Source organism: Empidonax traillii, unplaced genomic scaffold (assembly GCF_003031625.1).
Source record: "Empidonax traillii isolate 1590-97213 ecotype Southwest subspecies unplaced genomic scaffold, ASM303162v1 scaffold16:size2589160, whole genome shotgun sequence".
Lineage (NCBI taxonomy): Eukaryota > Metazoa > Chordata > Aves > Passeriformes > Tyrannidae > Empidonax > Empidonax traillii.
The window spans coordinates 229225-249614 of NW_020955209.1; positions in this window are offsets into that span (position 1 = coordinate 229225).

A 20390-nucleotide genomic window follows, 5' to 3' on the forward strand; every position below is an offset into this window, starting at 1 on the left:
TGTTGTAAGAGCTATAAAAGAAAAATGGAGAAATAACAAGCCTGATGGGAAGCAGGTAGAGGTTTTCTTCATAAAATCATAAATAAACATTAAGGTGGTGTAGTTGCACTAAGCATTAGCAATGTGGCAGAAACTAAAGAAAAAAATAAAAGGCAAAAGCTCAGATGCATAGTTTATATAAAAACTTATTTTTAGGAAAGACTGGTATCATACCAGATTTTTCTAAAACCTCTGAATCACATTTGCATTCAAATAAAGACATCATTTTATTACTATATAGAATAAAAGATACCGGGAATTACATCAAGAAAAAAAAATGCCTGCATGTTTCTACATAATGTATTTTAAATGTTTCTTTAGCAACAAGCTTTGAAGGCTAAAATGTTGGGTCATCTTTGGACTGACAGTGAAGAGCTAATCATACAAAATGATTTTGAACGTAGTTATTACATCTGCCTTAAATGTTGTTAAAAATATACACAAAAATTACATTTGTAATGAAGTTTCCAATTTCAAAAACTTGAGCAGGAAGAACTTGTGAGAGTTAATAGATGAAGACTGGTTGTCTGGAAGGCTCAAAGTTTCCTCTGTCTCTGTATCCTGTGAAACCTGTAGTATAAAACTACCTTTAACTTGTATAACCAGTGCTGTGCAACTCTCATGTGGAAAGTTCCTGTTCTAATGGAATAAATTAGTGTCTCAGAAAGGTTATTAGAAGTCAATGGAGAGCTAAAAATCAAAGGGGAGGACTGACGGTTCACCAAAGAACGATGTAAAGACCTTGCTATTCTTCAGAGCTCTCAGGACTTTCATTTCTGTAACTGCTAAGAAAATCAATCAAGGAAGGTGAAATGGTCACTGGTCTCTGTTCTGCCTCAATATCCTCAGTCCTGAGAAGGTTGCCTTGTACCTAGAAGAAGCTTCCACTAAAGAAAGACCAGAGCATTTGGTCATGGTGAATGAAGTCTGATGAGGGGAGTGAGACTATTTGGAGCATCTCCCAGGGTGGGCACTGTGGAGGTGCAGGGCAGGGGAGGGATGTGTTTTGCTTACTACCCAGGTGCAAGCCATCCCTTGTGAGTATGTCACGTGGTTGTGACTGACTTCCCAGTCCTCTAAGACAGCAAAAAGAAGTCTTTGGTCTGTATATAGAAAATGTGCAGTTAGACCTGATGGCATTTATATTTCCATACCTATAGCACTTGCCTTGCAGACAGGATAAGGCCTAGAATATCAAAAGACATCCTGAAACATCAAAAAATTTTTGATCCCAAATGCCCTCGGTATGGGCATCTAAATGTTGGTGTATAATTAATTTTATTATTCCTTTGCCTAAATAAATTAGGGCTGCTTAAATTATACTAGATGGAATGCTTTTTGTAAGGAAAGTGCTAATGTTGCTTCTGATCAAAACAGTGTTTTTTCCCTGCAGTTTAGAATTAATAGCTCAATATATGCAGCAGGATTAAAAAGGCTTGAGCTTTCCAAATGCATTTTCACTTCTGCCAATTCAGCTGTGTTACAGTAGAAGATTAAGTACTAGGAGCTCAGGAATCTGACTGCGTCAATTTTGTATATTCATCTGCACTGGTATTTATTTGTTTGCTATAACTTCAGTACCTCAGGTTATGCCTTAGAAAACCTGCATTCCCCTCATGGAAAAATAGAAAGAAACTAAAGTGGTAAAGCTGTCCTTTTTTATCCCTTCATCAATTTAGTTTATACTTTAAGAACCTATAGCCAATACTTTTACAATGAGCATCAGTCGAAACTTCTCCCTCCAATTTTTCTTCTCTCGCTTCACAGCAAGAAGGTTGTTTTTTTCTTATTCCCTCCCCTTATGGTGATCATTTTATGTGCAAGTGGACAAAAATGGGAAGTTGTGCTGAGCAAGTACACTGCCCTCAGCATCATGGTCCTTACTCAGTGCTTGTCAGACTCAAGTGTCCTTCAGCATTCAGGCTCTCCGTCTTATGGTCCAATTTGAAATGGGTCACTTTCTCTGGAGGACCTTAAGAACACAAACCAAAAGCATAAGTCACCTAAACTTTTGATTTATGGCATTTACAACCATTCTGCAAGAGTTTGTAAGAAAGTGACCTACAACAATCTGAAAGCAGTGGGGAAAGAGAGCTGTAAGGGCAATTGCATTTTCAAATAGAGAAGCAAGAGTTGCCTTTAGTGACAATTGTCTTGTTCCACCATCTGCATAACACTAATTGAACAGGTACATACTGACATAAGCGTTTCTCTTACCAATTATGTATTTACAACAATGAGCAGTTTTGCATACTGCAAAATAACAAACAAGAATACGTGTTTTTTTTAACACCTACTTTAAAACCACACTCTTTGTGACAAAAACAACTCTGACGGTTCCTTGCGCAATCAAAATCAACAACTGGGTTACATAACCTTATTCTCTGTGATATGCAAATTTCTTGGCTTGGGGAACAAACATCACAAAAGAAGCTGTGCTGGTATTAGCCTGGTCTGAATAGAAGGCTGTATAATAGCATAGAGATCAGCTCTGCTTTCTATATTCAAGTTTGAGGATCAGAGAAAATGGATGCAAGTCATTAATCACATCATTGTGGGGTTCTCTCATTGTTTCACGAGGAAACATCAACCTGCATGGCTGACAGACTTGCCATCTTTTTCAGTTAGAAAATGATAAAAGTGTTTCTTAAAATAATCTTAGTCTAATACTTTCATGCACAATATAAAATTGCCAGGTCTCTACTATACTTCAAATAATATGATTAGCAATAAATGTATCTTTTTCTTTTGCTCTCATTTTGCAGAGACACTTGAAAATGGTAAATCTACTGAATGCTAGTAGTACTTGGCTGCTGCTTTTTTTTCCTTTGTGAGCTGTTAGAGTGTTTAATCATCTAGTTAAAGGCAGCAATCATTTGCCTAAACCAGGAAATAATTCAAGTAATGAGTTATGCAAAACAGGCACAAATGCACACAAAAAAAAACTTCATTCCCATAAGTCTCGCCTTCTGAATTGGCAAAAAATAATGAATCTTTATGTCTGTGGTGATAAAGCAGGAATCCTCACTCTCAGTATCTCCATCTTCAGTTAGATTGCTTGCAGATCCACTGAAATTAGATGTCAGTGTAAATTATGGTGTAGGCCGAGTTACTAGCCAAGGCTATGAAGGGTAGACACATAAAAACAAGGTGCTATTGAAGGTAATTGCTTCTGATCTTCAAGTTCTTAAGTGACAAAATTGGTGCTGATGTGGCATTTGCATCAGAGGCTCCCTTTTAATTGACACTGACTGGATTGAAGGCTACCTTTTTTTCCTAAGGGTTTTGGTTTTTTCTGCTTAATTCTTAAAATCCACCTTGTAAAACAGTAGCAGACTGTGCAACACAATTCAGCTTAGCAGGAAAAGGATATTTGCTTATTTCCTAGATTCAGGGGAAAAGCTCATGTGTGTGCACACATACACATTACATGTGCACATCTGTATGCATGTGTGTGTGTGCACACGTGTTTTGTACAGAAAGCAGAAAAGAGAAATTTTAAATTCATAAGAAAAAGAGCTGTGTATAAAAGGTTAAATCTCAGACAAGCCATTGTCTAGTGTAGTTCTCAGCTGGATTTGGTTTCACAGGCCCCCCCCCCATGTCATCTGTAAATAACAACTCTAACAATACATCAAAGCCACCACATCAAGGAAGGCAGCACCTGATCTATCCAGGAGGAAAATATAGGAAAAGAGCAAAAGTTAAGACTCATATATTTAATGCCTTTAGCACATTAAGCCAGAGAGATGGAGACACCAGGCATTTGGGTTTTCCAGATAAAGCTTTTTCAGAAGAGCTCGTCTAGTGCAGGGATGCTTTGCCACAGAGTTTCTGCTGATTACTTTTCACATCCTTTCAAAGGAGGTAACACTGAGAAGGGATTCATCACAGTTTATTTTACCCATCTAAAGGACATCTGGACTAAGGCTCCAAAGAGCTACTGGAATTCAGTTCTGGAAGGAGAGAAGCACTTCACAATGATCACAATGATTTTGAAAGGTGACAGCTATCTCAGACCGAAAGCAAAACTTGTTGGTAACAATAGTTATTGGAAATGAGAAGGCCATTCTCCTACATGTTTCCTCCAATGGAGGACGGATGCACATCATGCTTGAGTTACATAACCCTATCCCTATTCATTACCCAAAGGAAAAAACTACTTATAAACATTGTTTTATTGTAACAGTGTTACTATTAGTTATTTACACTAACATAGTAATATTTTATGCTAACTATACTAACAAAGCAAGACAACAAAGTTGTGAAATTCACTTTCAGTGAGACCATTTACCAGAGATAGAGTTGAATAACTTTACACTACCCACACAGAATTTAGATTGAGAGAAACCATATTAGTCTTCTCTAAATGTCCATTTGGCAAAGTCCACCTCCAGGCTAGTTAGGATACTAACTGTCTAAATTCAACCAAAGCTCTCCTGAAAGTGGCTCAGCCCGTATTTGACCATTAAATCTGAACCCATGAGCCTTGCTCACTACTACCACCACAGCCAGCAGATACTCAGTGCAGTTCAGCATTAGACACCTGGGATAACTCTGACAATACATATTGGGCATCCCCAGTACTTCTACTATCACTGGTCAGCTTCATGTTACATGAACACTCTTGGCAGCATCACTCACAGAGGGGCTGATGAGAAAATGCACATGTGCTGGTGAGGAACAGGCAGTGCTGCCTGGGCACAAGAGAAAACTACAGTAAAGTTTAGAGAGCTTTCTGAACCAACATGAACATGAGCAACTTGCAAGGTATCACAAACTGCCCTGGTGAGCACAGTTCCTCCCGGCCCAGCCAGGACTTTATAAAGTTATCCTGATTCTGTATATACATCTTGGAGAAATATTGTTAAATGACATCTATTTTTTGCATATTAGTTACTTTGTTTGCCACATATTTTTTACCACAACTTCTTTTTCCCTTCGAAGAAGCAAGTAATAATACTTCTGAAACATCACATTCAGTAGCTTAAACTGAGGAACTGCCAATACTTACAGTTTCTCCTAAGGCTTTGCTGAGACAAAAAAAAATTCAGCTATCTTTATTTCTGCTTTCACATTTTCTGTGGTCATACATTCTCATTGATCTGCTCACATAATTATTGACTGGCAGAAAATTTACAGGATGCTAGCACCCTCGTGTATTATAGAAAATCCATATAAACTCTGTTCTGGGAAGGGATGTTATGATCGTGTAATTCAAGAATAGGAAGAGAAAATTGAGATCTCTGCATTTCAGCCGAGCAAACTATTTTGACCCCCTTTTACCGTGCATCCAAATCATGTTGTTGACGATTTAAAAAGCTCTTAAACAAGGAAAAATATGAGATCCTTCACCCACAAACTGTACATGCATGCATTGTTTTCCCATATCTGCAACAGATGTATGGCAAAGGTATTAAGAACAAAAGTGATCCCATTTGCCTTTAGGCTTTTTTAAGATGAGAGTAGTGAAATTTCCTTTAATGTGCTTGTGTTCAGGTATCAGGTACAGTTGGCATGAAAATCACCTGTTGTTGTGTCTTATCCTTAGAGGTCCTATATAATTTCCTTCTTTAAGCTTTCCTTCCCACACGTCCCCCCAGTAGTTTATTCAAGAGGTGTAACAACCACATTTGCATTTTTAAAACTGGAAACTAAGTGTTATAGAAGGCACAATGAAAACCTATTTCTACAGATTATATAAAGCCCTTGACAATAGCTAATCAGTTAGTGTTCAGACACTGCTACTTAACACATCCTGTGTGTTGGCTTTCTCGATAGCTTCTCTTCCACCCCTCCCCTGCAATTGTTTGTTCTCTTTCACTGTTGTGCCTTGTCATATGTCAAGATCGTAAGCTCTTTACAGCAGAGATGATTTTATTATGCACATGGATAGTGCCTAGAATAATAGGGTGCTGAACTCTATTTGAAATCCTTACATGTTACTGCAATAAAGAACAATTATTATTATAATAAAATGAGTTGGGTTGAGAATGGTTGGCATAGTATAAATGCATGGAAGCAGTTAGAAAGAAACCCTTTTCAACTGTCAGAAGCAGTAGGTTTGTTCAGCCATTTTTTAAAATCAGTGCCTTGTTTTTTTCTGCTTCATAATATATAGATATAAGCTACTTACTTGTTTGTATTCTGAAAACAAAGCTAGTGCTAGTAAAAGGTGGAAGGACCACATCTGGATATGGCTAGCAGATAAGCCAAGAAAGGATGCAGTTTCCTGCATTCTTTTTCTTTTTTTTTATGTCTTCTTAGTTGTTCTATTATGTCTCTGAATCACACAGAAAAATACACTGTAGTCTTACAATTTCTCTCTTTCCATTTCGCATTTAAATAATGTATTTCTTTAAGTGCCTCAGAAGCATATCCTGATAAAACTATTAGGAAAGAAAATACAAAAATCTACAAAGTAACCTTCAAAGCCAGCATAAAAATCACAACAAAGGAATTAGAATTTAAAACATCAAAGTATCCAAACTACTTTAATCGTTGGAATGGAGGGTATAGGGGAAGGAGGGGTTGCATTTCATGTGTTGTCATACTTCTGTGACTTAAAGATCCATGTATTTCAGCAGTAACATAAGAATAAGGCAATTGTATTTTAAAACACACAAACAAATGTAAATAGGATGTCATTTTTATTTCTTTCTGTCTTTTAGCCATTCTTTCTATTACCATTACATTTGGTGTTCATCTACAGTCAGAAGAGCCTGTGCACGCTTCCATTCTTTCTCAGCTATTGTGATTTGCTTCTATTTTCTTGTTTAAAGTGGAATATGCAATTTGCTACAGAAGGTGATTCAAGTGCAATGTGGAAGACTGTGAACACTCCATGACCTTAGCTCAGTGCCCTCTCACTGCAGCAAATAATGCAGTTCCTTCTAATTGTCACAAGACAGCCATCACATTAAGACCTTAATCTTGCTCAAAAAATCTCCCTGGATAAAAGCATATAATTTGTACACTCCGATGTGTCTGACTGTCAAACATGGATTTATTAGCTTCACCTAGGACCACTTTCCTATTTTGCTGTTTCTGTATCTTGCTTTAGCGGTTAGAATTATATTCATCATCTGCTTCTATTTTCCGCTTCAAACTCCTGTCTGACATTTGTCTAAAAAGCAGGATTCTAGGAAGAAAATGTAGCTAGAGCCAGAATTCAGTTTCCTTTGGGAACTCCACCTCTAAAACACTTTTTTTTTTTTCCTTGCCTACAGCATCTCAATTATATTAAACACTCTAAAGCACTGATGTAATGACTGTAAAAGTATTTTCCTGGTGGAAAAGAGACAAATAACTATGCATAGAAAACAGCCTCCATGTTTTTTCAGGCAGTGAGAAGCCTGAAAAATCTCAGCCTCTAGCAAAATTTAATTCTTACTGGAATGCAAGTTTCATGGCAGTATGTAATGCTCACCACTGAGAAGTTCCTCTACCCTATATTTTGGATTTCTCTAGTTTTATCACTACAAAGTATTTCCAAACTACAAGCTTGGTTTAAAACCTCTCTGTCTCTCCATTTGGACTTACATTATCTCTTTTTGATTGACCACACTTTGGAATTCATCTTCAGAATCACAGCAGATAGAAACTTGTAAAGTGACAGCTAGAGTCCTTATTTCCAGAATGCAGTATTACAAGAAAAGCATAAAGTGTCAAGTGCCATGCAATAAAAACTACCCTTTTAGACAAAAAAAGTCTAAAGAAAATTCAGGGAGTCATCTAGCCTGTCCTATGCCATGTCAGTATCAACCTCAGTGATTTCATACATTTTTGACTCATCATTTCTTAAAGATTTCCAGGTCTGCAGATCCATATTCACCCCAGAAAATCTATTTCAGTGTATCATCACTTCTACCATTTAAAAAGCTTTTCCAAAATCCAGCCTGAATTTTCCTTGATACAAGCTCATTGCTCTTCTCTCATCCACCAAGATTATTCTTTCCCACTTCGCAGCAGCCTTGAACTTACTTCACAGTGGCAGAGCAACTTTTTTTTTTATGGACTGCCCATGAATCACTGCATGCAAGATTAAGCCTCATAGATTGAGGCTACTTTTGTGATGCCAAACTGTAACATTTTCTGATGGTTACCTTGCCTTCCAATGACCTACTAAATCCCAGATTTCCACGGTAATGCGTCTTTGCTTGGAAGGCTTTGTACTAACGTTTAAACCAGCAGCAGCATAAAACCCATTCCCATCCCTCTTGCTTAATAAGTTATTGTTGGGGGTGGAGAAGGGATTTCTACAGAAGGAATCCAATGAAACAAATCTACTAGTAGCACCGCATTTGTAGCCTAAAGGGTACTGATGGCTTTTAAGGACTATTAAATTCAGAAGAAAATAATGTCACACATTATGTCATGAAAAACGTGCTCCCTGATCAATGAACAATGAATTTTTTTAAAAAGCATTGAACCAAGTTGGTGACAACAGAGAAGTGCCTCCCTGCACCTGAGAGGGCTCTGTGCCTCCTCACTGCCTCCACAAACAAGTGAGAGAAATTCCATTATGTATGCGAGTATTCAGTACCTAGCAGGACTATGGGAGAACAGGAGTGTAATCACGCATTTTTAGGAAAAATTTCTTCATCAAAAGGGTTGTCAAGGACTGGAAGAGGCTGCCCAGGGAAATGGATAAGTCACCATACCTGGAGGGATTTAAAAGACATGTACATCTGGCACTTAGGGACATGGTTTAGTGGTGGAATTGGCAGTGCTGGGATAACAGTTGGACTCAGTGATCTTTAAGGTCTTTTCCAATGCCAGACCAGGACAGAGAAACTAGAAAATTTAGTTTTTCTCCCAAAAAACCATAGATTTCCTGGAGCAGATCACAGACACTTGCAACTTGCTTTTACTGGAATACAGAATATATTATCTGGGGAAAGGGTCAGAGATCATAAGAACCTTCCTCTTCCCTGCAGTGCTTATTTAGGATGAGAATTTGCCTTTCAGGTTCAAGGTGAGTTTCAGTGACAATGCCCTGACATGGCACAGAAACAGGCTGCTGCCATGACAAGCTTCTTCTAATTTTAAAATGCAATAAAACTCATCGTCAGTCCATATCTCCCTCTGCCCAAGCTCTGCTATACCTATATCATACTTACAACTACATTTGTGTTTAGCTATGAGGTTGACAGGGATTTTTTCTAGATCCATTCAATGCTCTCCAGCAGAGTAAGTATAAATGAATTGTATTCCAAGACTTTGGAGAAAGAAAGTAATTTCCTTCTTTTTATACTGTGTGGAGGAAGAAGGGCAGAGAAATTTGATTCTGCAATGCAAATGGCAGTAGCACTGTGGGAGAAAAAGACAAATGAAGAGATAGTTTATCAACAGCACTGGGCCTACAGGATGGGGACCAGGAAGGACCAAGAATGACTCAGAGAGGTGGCAGGCTTTGGGTACCATGGACGTAGACAGACACCTATCTTTTCTCCATTTCTAACCTTGTATCTCACTAACCAAGCTTATTTTGGGTTCTGGGATGCCCTTTCCCAGCTTACAAGCCTCTTGGGAGCTCCATCACCACAGGGTCTGGCACCTCCACCACCTTCTCCAGGAGCTAAAGTTTGCCTGGAACCCCACAGCAGCTACTCTCCTTGGGTTCCACAGTGCCCCCACTTCCCAGGCTACCACACCAATAACTCTTAAGAAAATTATATAAGCCAATCTAGAAACACAATATTCTGCACATGCCAAAATGAAGTCTGTATGCCATGTTAATTCCTCTGCAGTATTTAGTATAGAGGTTATGAAGAACCTATGTGGACCAGGTCTTGTGCTGACCCACTCTGCTGGCTTATACACGTCCCATATTACTGCTAAAATTGCCACTTTTTTGCAAGTTGCACCAATAGATCACCCACTGTGGCTTTGACGCTTCTCAGTGAACGCAACATACACACTCACTTCCACGGGGTGAAGACACAGCTGCCTTCATGTATTTGGCACATTTTGATCTGAAAAACAGTAAGCCAAAAAAACCCACGAGTGCACACAATTACAAGTTACGTATCGGGAGTACACGTGGAATCAGGGAAGACCTAGGACTGACTTCTGGGTAAGTTGGAGGCAACTGGTCTATGGCACCTGGCTTGAAGACTGTCTACTTTTGCACAATATGGATCCAGTTTTGGGCACTGAGCTGAGGGGAATAGTCAGTTGTGTGAGCAAAAAGATATGTGACAAGTTTAAACGATGTAAGCCTGAGCTTCAGTTTGGTCTTCCCCTCCTGTTATGCTGGCACACATCCAAACATTTTCAATCAGGACACAGCAGTCTTTAGTTATGTAATGTAACTTTTAACTGCTTTAAGACTTGTCTTATAGTGCTGGCAATACTTGGCAGTATTAGTTGCCACAGTTTTGTAGGTTTTAATGTCTTTTTCTTCTTCGCTTTGCTTTTTTTTTTTTTTTTTTGGTGCAACACTAGGTTGTTGAATTTTCTTTAACTGTCTATTTGCAATAAGGAAGACAGCTTCTAAACTGGTGAGAAAATGTTCAACTTTTCTAGAACTCCTTTCAAATGAGTGAAAACTGAAGGCTGGTAAGCCTGAGGATTGTCAAGTCAGGAAAAACTTTTACTGCCTCACCTTAAATTGCAGCAGAGAAGCTGTGCTATGCTAAAAAAAAGTCTTTGAAGTTGACATAAGGTTACAAGCCATACTCCTCAGATAAGAAGAAAAAGCAGCTTCTGGACCCATTGGTTTACCTGTGAAAAAATCTCAGTCTGGTCAGTCTCATGGAGCACCTGTATGACAGGGGCCTTGGATCAGCACAGGGGCTGGTCCACCTAAGTCAAGCTTAACCTCTATTTTACCTGCTTAAGAGGAACATAGTCCACATTTCAGGACTTGCAAAAAGCCACATTTCCAGATTGGCTTATATTAGTTTTGTCTCACAACCTCGCTAATTAGAACTTTTTAATGGAAATCTAATTGCTTTCTTACCTCTGCTTTTTCTTTGTTTGCTCTGGTTTCAAGTTCATTAATTTAATGCTATTTCTTAAGTCCTGAATGCAAACTTCACATTGCACATGTAGGAGTTAATGGTATCCTTGTAAGCAGTTATCATCCATTAATATCGCTTAGAAAAGTTTTGATTTTCCTTACAGAAAACCCACATTAGTAATAAATTGTTGGTGCTCCTTGAGCAGAAATAAAATTGGTACAAAATACTGTTCTACATTGGTTAGGCAAAAATGAGTAAAGACAGTAAGTGCGTAGCATTACTGAGAAGTTCAGGCATAACAAGACCATAAATCTAATTTAATTTTTTACTCTATTACATTAACATCTCTACATAAAACTCCTCGGACAAGATATAATAAATTGGTTTGTGAAAGTAGTTATATGAAGGCTAAAGGCATCAGAACTTAATATTCCTTACTTAACAGTGATAAGTATTATAAACAATACTGACGCTGCTTGTACCCTTCCACACTTATCCATATACAAAGAAATAGTAATGTATAAGTATTTTCCTTTCAGAACTGAGGAATAGATTATTCACTGAAAAAGGTACAAAACCCTGGAGCTGTGTCAAGGATTTGAATTCAAATTAAATATTTAGCTAAAGTTAATCACTAGTTGGACTGCTGCAGTTCCTCATAGTGACATGTTACACTGAAAGTAAAACGACTGACTGAAAAAAAAATGGAAAATTTGGGGTTGGAAATTGGGCTACATTTCAGTTATAATTTTGTTTCTGATAGACAATGCACTATTCTGAATGTTCTTATTAGTGTTTTATTAAAAGGATTTTATGTTGAAGTTAAAAGAAGTTAAAAAGCTTAGGTTATTGGGTTATTTAATCCTCCCCATCAATGGAAAATGTATTGCTAGGTGTAGCTGCACCAGGTCAATAAAAAAGCAGAAGCACACATCTTGTAAGAGGCATCTAAACTTGCATGTGCTGTAGCTGTATAAATAAGAATATGGTACATATTTTTATATTCTTTTAGTTCAATAAATATTCTTTTTAAATGAAGTTGAATGGAGTTTGTCATGGTTTTGCCCACCAGCCCATCTCTGGGGCTGAGGATGGTTTTGTCCAGGTAATTTCCAGACAAAAAGGCCAATCAAAAGTCCAGGGACGCCTTTGCTAATTACATCTTCAAGAAAACGGAAGAGAAGGTTGTTGGCGCAGTTGGAATTAGTAGCAGTAGCCATGTAGGGGAGAGGAATAACGAGCCTGAGCAGGGCCAGACTCCCTCCTCCTCCAGCTTGGGCCGGGGTGGGGGGAGCAGGTGTAGCACTGAAGTCCTCCCTTCTCTCTTGTAAGAGAGTGAAAAGAAAAAGTTTAAAAGATGAACTGCTTGGACAGAAACCGCTGTGGAAGAATTCCAGTGAAAAGATAAGGGACCTCCAAGGTCAAAACTAGCAGCCGGAGGAGAGAGAATAAAAGTTTGAAGGGGGGAGAGCTGCTTCTTCCCCCTTTTGCTCTCTCTCTCTTCAGCAGGGAAAAGACTGAAAAGTAAACCCTGCTACTTATAAAAGTTTGTTGGAGTAAGGAGACCCCCCATGCGGCTAATAGAGGAGTCTGTGGATGCACCAAAGAGAACCGAGACTTCATGAGAAAGACTGAAGTGAGACAGGGTCCTTGGAGATTTGTGACCCTGAGGGAAACCTGTACTGGAGCAGTGACGACTCAGGTGGGATACTGGAATCCGTGTGTGTGTGGATTCATACTGCTGTTGAAGATTTTGTGACCCTGAGAAATCTCATGCTGGAGCGAGATGGCCCATGTGAGATGCTGGAACCCGTGTGTGTGTGGGATCCGTGCCAGACCCATGCCGAGAAGTCTATCAAGGACTGTTCTCCCATGGGGAGGGACCTCTATAGGGAAACAGGGGTGAACTCTTAAGCCATTATCCCCTGTAACCCTGTGGAAGAAGATCCATAGTAAGCAAGTGCCCCCTTGCAAGCCTATGGAAGGAAGACCCTTCGGGACCTGGGTAACCCCCAGCCTTTGGTCTTAGCCCAGGAGGGGGGTAAGCCCAGCCCTGGAAGCCAACACAGAGCGAGAAAGAGAGAGGAAAAGTTCCAGCTGCAACGAGAATACTGTTGCTACTGAAAATCTATTACTAGAGAGAGAGAGAGAGAGAGTTGGAACTCAAAAAACAGAGAATAAGACTACTTCTTCTCCTTGGATTAATATTAAAGGGGAAGAATATATAGCACTTCAACTGGAGTAGAAATTGTTGTAGATATAGTTCTTTAGTTTTTAATTTATTAGTAGTTTTATTTTACTAGTAATAAATGTTTATACTATTTTCCCCAAATCCTGTCTCTCTTTTGTCTGCAAAAACCTTCTCTCAACTAGTAGTAATTGTGTGGGGGGTGGAAAGCAAATTGACCCAAAGCAAAACTACGACAAGTTACATTATCATTTGAATACCCAATCATATTGAATTCCAGTACTCATCCTGCTTTCAGGAAAAGCACCGGGCTCTTGAGAAGACACCCCTTGCAGCTGAAATAAGGAGCTGCATCAAAAAGAATCATGGGTCTGAATCATTTTTAATGGTCTGATACTTTGCATAGGGACTGTGCAATATTTTTTCCTCACATACATGTCCTCTACTAGAAATTAACTTCTTCAGAGACAACTGAAAAAATATTTTTGAGCTATAATTGCTTCAGATCTTTTAGTCTTTGATATCTTCAAAAGTTCTAACATTTGCATTCTGTACCTGTGTAAAAAACTACCAAGGGATAGAGCAGGGCAAAGCAATGTCTGGCACTTCACTGAACTCCAGGGAACCAAAGTAAAAATAATAGCTTCTGTGGGACACAGCAGTTGCTGTGTTGTGTTTCCTTCTTTGTTTTCCTCTCCTTTCTATAAATCCTAAGTATAAAATACATCAGGTGCCACTAAGGAGTCCTTATACCATCACAGGACTCAGAATAACATTTATAACATTTGGAGACTTAAAAGGTGCTAAAATAATAAAAATATACAAATATATAACAGCAGCTTACATAGAAATAACTCTTGCTGTTTGATGTAGGACTGACTACCACAGTCATGAAATGAGACTAAACCCTAGTCATTGGTGGACCACATAGGCATTAGTTAACACTACTACTTGGTAAGGCCAAACCAACAAATTATAGGAAAGATTCTGAAGACTTCACAGATCTGCACAGGTATATATAACTGGGCTAGCTATTTTAAAGCTAATTCAGGTTTTATTATTGGCTATAGTACAGAAAACCTCTTCAGATGTGTTTTGGAGACTGTACTAGATTTCTAGGTCCTGAAACAGGACACAAGAGGATATTGAATATCCATGCATTAAAGAGCCAAAATAGATTAATGTTAACATCCTATTCCTTCCTTCTTCTCTCCTGCCCTCTTTCTCATATGTTTTTCTGAAAGTTTTTTCAAGAGGGTCTTAAACAAATCTGGCACCTCTACTGCTGTGTACCTCATAGAAAAACCCTCACTATCCCCTTCCATGGCCTGGGACCATTTTGGCATTAGAAAATGGCTGGTATCTCACCTGCTGTGGAACAAAAAGAGCTTGGCAATGCCAAAATCCTTACTCCAGGCACTGCCCATCTCTGTACACATCTTTATTCTGCCTTTAGGGCTTTTTCATGCATCATCTTGCCAGGTTTTTCCAAAGCCCTTTCCAGACCTTTTCTGTATGACAACATTCAAGAAACAGACTGTTTGCTTGAGGGCTTCAGCTCCTGCTTCTTTCAGGAATGTTCTATAAATAGATATGCCTCCAATTATGCAGATACTGGTTAGATGAGGAAATGCCAGCAGATGGTGCTCAAGAATATGCAGGAATGCTCTTGTACACATTAAATGGCTTCTGTCCTGTGGCTTTTTGTACAGCCTTCAGTTTCAAGAACTATTCCCACTTCTGGCTGATCTAGAAGCAGATATATGTAGTAAATGCTGTCTGAAAGGGCTCCTCCAGTCTCCAAATACCCTATGTTCAGCCATAACCAAGGAATTCAGACTCCACTGGAGTTACCTCACTGGTAATTTTCTTTAAAATTGTTAATCTGAAAACTCTTTGGGGTTGAATCCTGTTATACCCTTTGGGAAGAGAGGGACATGGAGGCTTAGAAAAGTATGAATGAACTCAATATCAGTAGTTCCCATCCCTATGCCAGGGAGGCACTTTTGGCTTCCTACAGTTTTACGTTAAATATCATAACCAACAGATGTAAGTATTCTGAAGGGCAAAATCTGGCAAAGAGCAGGAGAATAGATATTTTTCTTTCTGGTGCCCTTCACACACATAAACATCTAAGTTTGTGGCTACATAGACTGTTATCTTTTGAAACTCACAAAAGGCAGCCACTAGGAAAATGTACTAACATCCATCAAGGGCAGAGCTGTTCAAGATCTGTGAAGCTCACCATGAGCTACAATACACAGTGAAGGAAAACTCACCCAGAGGAAATCATGAACCATGTAATCTAGCATGTGAAAGCTGCAAGTGCCAGATTTTGAACAAAATGGCATTTCATGGGGCAAGTATAAGTTGGAACACTTCTTACAAAGGAAAGAAAAAACAACACAGAAACTAATAGCATCAGTTATGTTAAAAATCTAAGAAAGGCAAACATCATGCAGTAAATTATCTGACTGTATCTGTCTATACAGTAGCATTTAGAGACAACCAGTGGGTCTAGACTATCTTAGACATTAAAAAACCAGTAAAATAGTAACAGAGTGAAACAACAAACCCACGATGATTGGCTGGCATTAGTAATTTATCACATTTGCTTACTTGTATAATACCTTTGCACTATTCCTTAGGCATCAGTTAATGTCATATTTCAAAGCTGCAGAGTTCCTAATGTAGTGAGAAGCTGGAAATTCTAGAAAACAAGGACCCCTAAGTGACACTAAGTCTGAAGAGCTTGTCTATAAGTATCCTGAAAGAGAGCAGAAAAGCCAAATGTCCTGCATATTGACTTCCAGAATTTATAAGAAATTATTCCTTTGGACATCAGTGATAAGGCACAGCTGCTCTACAGTAATCTTGAGAAACCAAACAGATGGATGGATCCCTGCTGATGCCTGGCCCCCTGTAGAGTACTGCAGGCTCATTTAACCCCTGTCAGTACCAATTTTAGAGGCACTCTCACATCTTTACTTCAGTCTTTTTTCCAACTCTGACCATAACAGTAAAGTTGCAGGAAGATCTTGAACAGTATTTATTTTTGATTAGATTTCCAATTGGACAGCTGGTGAGGTCAGCAAGCAACAAAGAGTTGCTGATGCTCCTAGACTCTATCTACCAGAAAACAAATTTGCAGAGGACTTACTCTGGTGTTGGATTATATATATCTACTTTTCACAGTCTAAGCCAGAATGGTGAACTAGATCAATCCACAAAAACAAGACTTTTGACTTGCACATGTGAAACAGTATAAGTGACAGCCATGTCCTCAAGTGCAAGCCTGAACAACTATATAGTTATTCCCTTTTGCATTAGCTCTTAAAAGCCACAGAGATCATCCCAGGAAATTCTCATAGTACTTGAAATCTGCAAAAATGTATCTTCACAAGTCTTTCCCTACAACCACCTAGGGAATCAAATAAGGTGTTACACAAGATGTTTTTGAATCCTTTTTCTATCACGGTTTCTACACTCTCAGAGTGTGATAAAGTGCTTCATACTGTGTAATTTCAACATCATTGATAAAAAACACAGTTCCATTTATAAAAAATAAGTGTCAGTGGCCTTAAGAGCTTCCTGTTTCAGCCACTCCTTGAACCAAAGAAGGAAGCTGTCTGTTTAAGAACTACTGTTGATATGTCAGCAACAATATATTGTTCTCCTGGCACATAGCTATGATATAACACAAGTAGTAGATACTACCTGTGCCATTAGCTGATGTCTAGCAAGAGCAGGTGCTGTCTTGTAAACACCTTTGTATTTTGCAGAGTTCAGGTACTTTGGGACCAGACAGGGAAGTTAACATTTCACAGTGCCTTGTACACTCATGAAAAAAAAAAAACCTAAATACCTTCTGTTCTTCTGCCCAGCACTAAAGCTGGACTCCAAATGTCTAAGAGGTACTGCACAAGCAAACTATCCTCAAGTTCTTTCTGTCCCCAAGGATGAATTCTCCTTAGCTTCTTGTATGCTGACTAACCACACATAGTGAGCAGAGAACAGCTGTAAATGAAACTGTTCTATGCCACTGTAGCTACTCAGCACTCTCTGGGCCACATTCTTTTGACTGTCTACATGGGTGCCACCACCATGTAGACAGTCCAAGGACATCTAAACAGTCCAAGGAAAGTTCATCTACAAATGCTAAGCACATGCAACCAAAAAAAAAAAAAAAACCACCCAAAAAAACCCAAAAAGGAGATTAGTAAAGATGGTTTTTTGTATGTCTTCTATTGTCTTTGGGTGACCGGCAAGCCAAATTTCATTAAATGGGTAAATCCCTCTGAAAGAGCTAAAAATACTCTTGGGGGTGGATAATCACAACATCAGTAATTACACAGTTTCTTCAAAATTTACCAATTTTAAAATCCAAGAAATTATCCTTACAATTGTAGAACTAAAACTCTCAATTTGAACAAAATTTGCCCTCCTACCAAAGAGGAAATGAAGCAGAAGCAAAGATTAAAGATTAGTAAAAAATTTGAAAGTGAAGCATAAAACCCCATGGACAGAAAAAGCACATACACATCCATCCAGCACTGAAGAGGTCAGGCAGAACGTACGACTCCATTAACATCAAAGTCATTAGTGTAAGAGATAACAGTTTGGTACATTATCATAGAGAACAGCAGACAATGAATTATTGTATTCCCATGTACTTCATTCTATACTTTTCTGATAAATTCAAATTAAATATACTCTAAATGCATTGCTGAGCAGAAATTAGTCTATTTAAAACTTAAAATTATAGACATTCCTATCTAATTTGATTTGTAATTTCCATGTGCTTTTTATTCCGAAAAACTATGTGTAAAATGTCTACTGCCAACTGAGATACTCCCCTTGAGAAGGCAATTTGAGATATGTGACTTTCTGTTCTCTGATGGGTTTGCCATTTCTTTTTAATTTTTGACTATTATACTAGACTGCTGCAAAAGTAATGCTAAAGTGGTGGTTTAGTTTACAAAACTGAGAAAGCTTTACAGTAGCCTAGTGAATATCTCTTATGGAGTTGAATAGATGCAAACTAGAGCGCCTGATAATGCTCTTTAGCATTCTGAACTCCTACCTCCATCCTCTAGCACAAAAGCACATGTTTTTCTCACACATTAATGAATTTTTATAGCAGCAATATGGTAGCTCCAGGTGGTGCGGTTATCGTGAGATAATCACTCCCCTTGAGGATGCCTGTTAACACCCCAGAGGTGATGAGAACCAGGCCCTCTCTCGTGCCTTGTTGCTTATATATATGCTGATGGCAGCAACTAGAAAGAATTGTTAAACATGAAGAGCATGCAGAATTAATCTGCACTGTCCATTTGTTAATTATAAAGGCTACGAACACTGCCAGTGAGCACCATCTACACTTTTACATTGTCATCATAATTAAAAAGTTTTAGTATGTGGTTTTGTGTTGCAACAACATCGATCAAAGTCCATTTCCTGACATGTGCAGCAGAAGCAATATGTTCCGCATAGGTTATTTCTGGAATTGTATTACTTACTGTAATAGAGCCGTGTCATGCTATCTCTATTGCACCAAAAATACCTGCCATGGCTGCAGCAGCTTATTCCATCTCCTGGCTCAGACTCTCTCAAGCATGCATCAAATGGCATTGTGGGGGAGGGAGGAAAAAACAAAACATTGAATCTATATAATACCCTGCAGGACTTTATGCGTAGCAAGACTGGTTTCTGTCTCTGCCCTCTCCTTTGGATACCCATGAATATGCCACTAGTAATAGGGAAACACTTCCTACAGAAGTGGATCTGAGAAATAATGGTTACAAGGACTCAACACCAGTAGAAACTCTGTCTAAAGTAAAAATTCCAAGCGAAAAGCAAAGGAGCAGAAGGGGTGGCTGATGGCTTGGGTCACTCATGCTACCAATGTAATTCATGTGTCACAAGGTAAGGCCACTGTAAATCAGTCTAAACAGTTTGGAGTTATAGCTAACTTGAGCTCCAGACAGAATCTGCTTTCTCAAGACAGCTCAGAAGCTTTTCCACTAAAGTAGAAGGAAATTATAGAAACTCAGATTCCCAAAGAGTTAACTGTTTATAAAATAAATATCAGGTATGTAGGGAAAAAACAAACAAACAAAACCAAACCAAAACAAAAAAAACCCTCATCCAACCTTTCATCCCTAAAAAAACTGCAGTAGTAAAGAACGCATGTGGAGGGAGGGAAAGGAGTAGGAAGTTTAATACCTATTTTACATCAATGTCCCAGTTGTTTACTCTTCATAAAAATGTAGATGAGATGTCTGCTCTTCATGTTTTAGTGTCTATCAAATGATGCTTTTTGGCACCTTGCTGTTTGCCGAAGAAAAACAGCAGAAAAGTTGAAAAACAGCAGTGCCTTGATAATAACACCGTTCTTGCTTTTGATTTTCTATTCAGCTTCTATAAGTGTCATAAAGTAGGAAACAGAAAACAGGTCATCTTTAAGGTTAGCAAAAAGACAGCCTAATCAGGGAACTTGACAAAAAGGGTATAGTATCCCTAAATGACACTAAGTATATACTGCAAATGGAGAAGTGATTTTTGGCACTCATGGGAGAAAATAACAATTTCAGAATTTGATTTCCTTCCCAAAATTTAAGTAACTGTACAGAATTAACATACTGTCCTGATGCATTGCAGAAATCATTCACAGTTACAGCCTAGTGCACAATGTTCTATTACAAATGCATGTAAATGAGGCCAATTTCAAAATATATAGCATAATCTCATTCTCGCCTTATTTATGCCTTGGGATACCTGTCAGAAATTGATATCCTCTCTTCATATGGTTCCACTTCTCTATGTATAGCTTTGCATGTGTTGTCTGTCAGTTGTATAGTTGAGCTTTTGAATGGGGGGGCTACAGTATATGTCTAGAATACAGAAGTATTAGGCAATCTTATATGAAGCTAAAACATTTTATTGTGAGTGCTCAAGCCTGCTGTCTTGCTATACATCTGTACATTGAAAGTTTTACACTTTTCTCCAAGACTTTTAGAAGCTTTGACCAAACTTGCATGTTCATTGAAACCTCAACTCTCCAGCAATTGCACCAAAAAGACACTTGAAGTCCATGTAATGTTTTTGCTGGCTTTCAATATTGCCTGAAACTTTCATAAAACTGCTTTAGTAGTACTCTCAAACCCCTCCCTATTTCTGTTTAAGATACTTTTTTT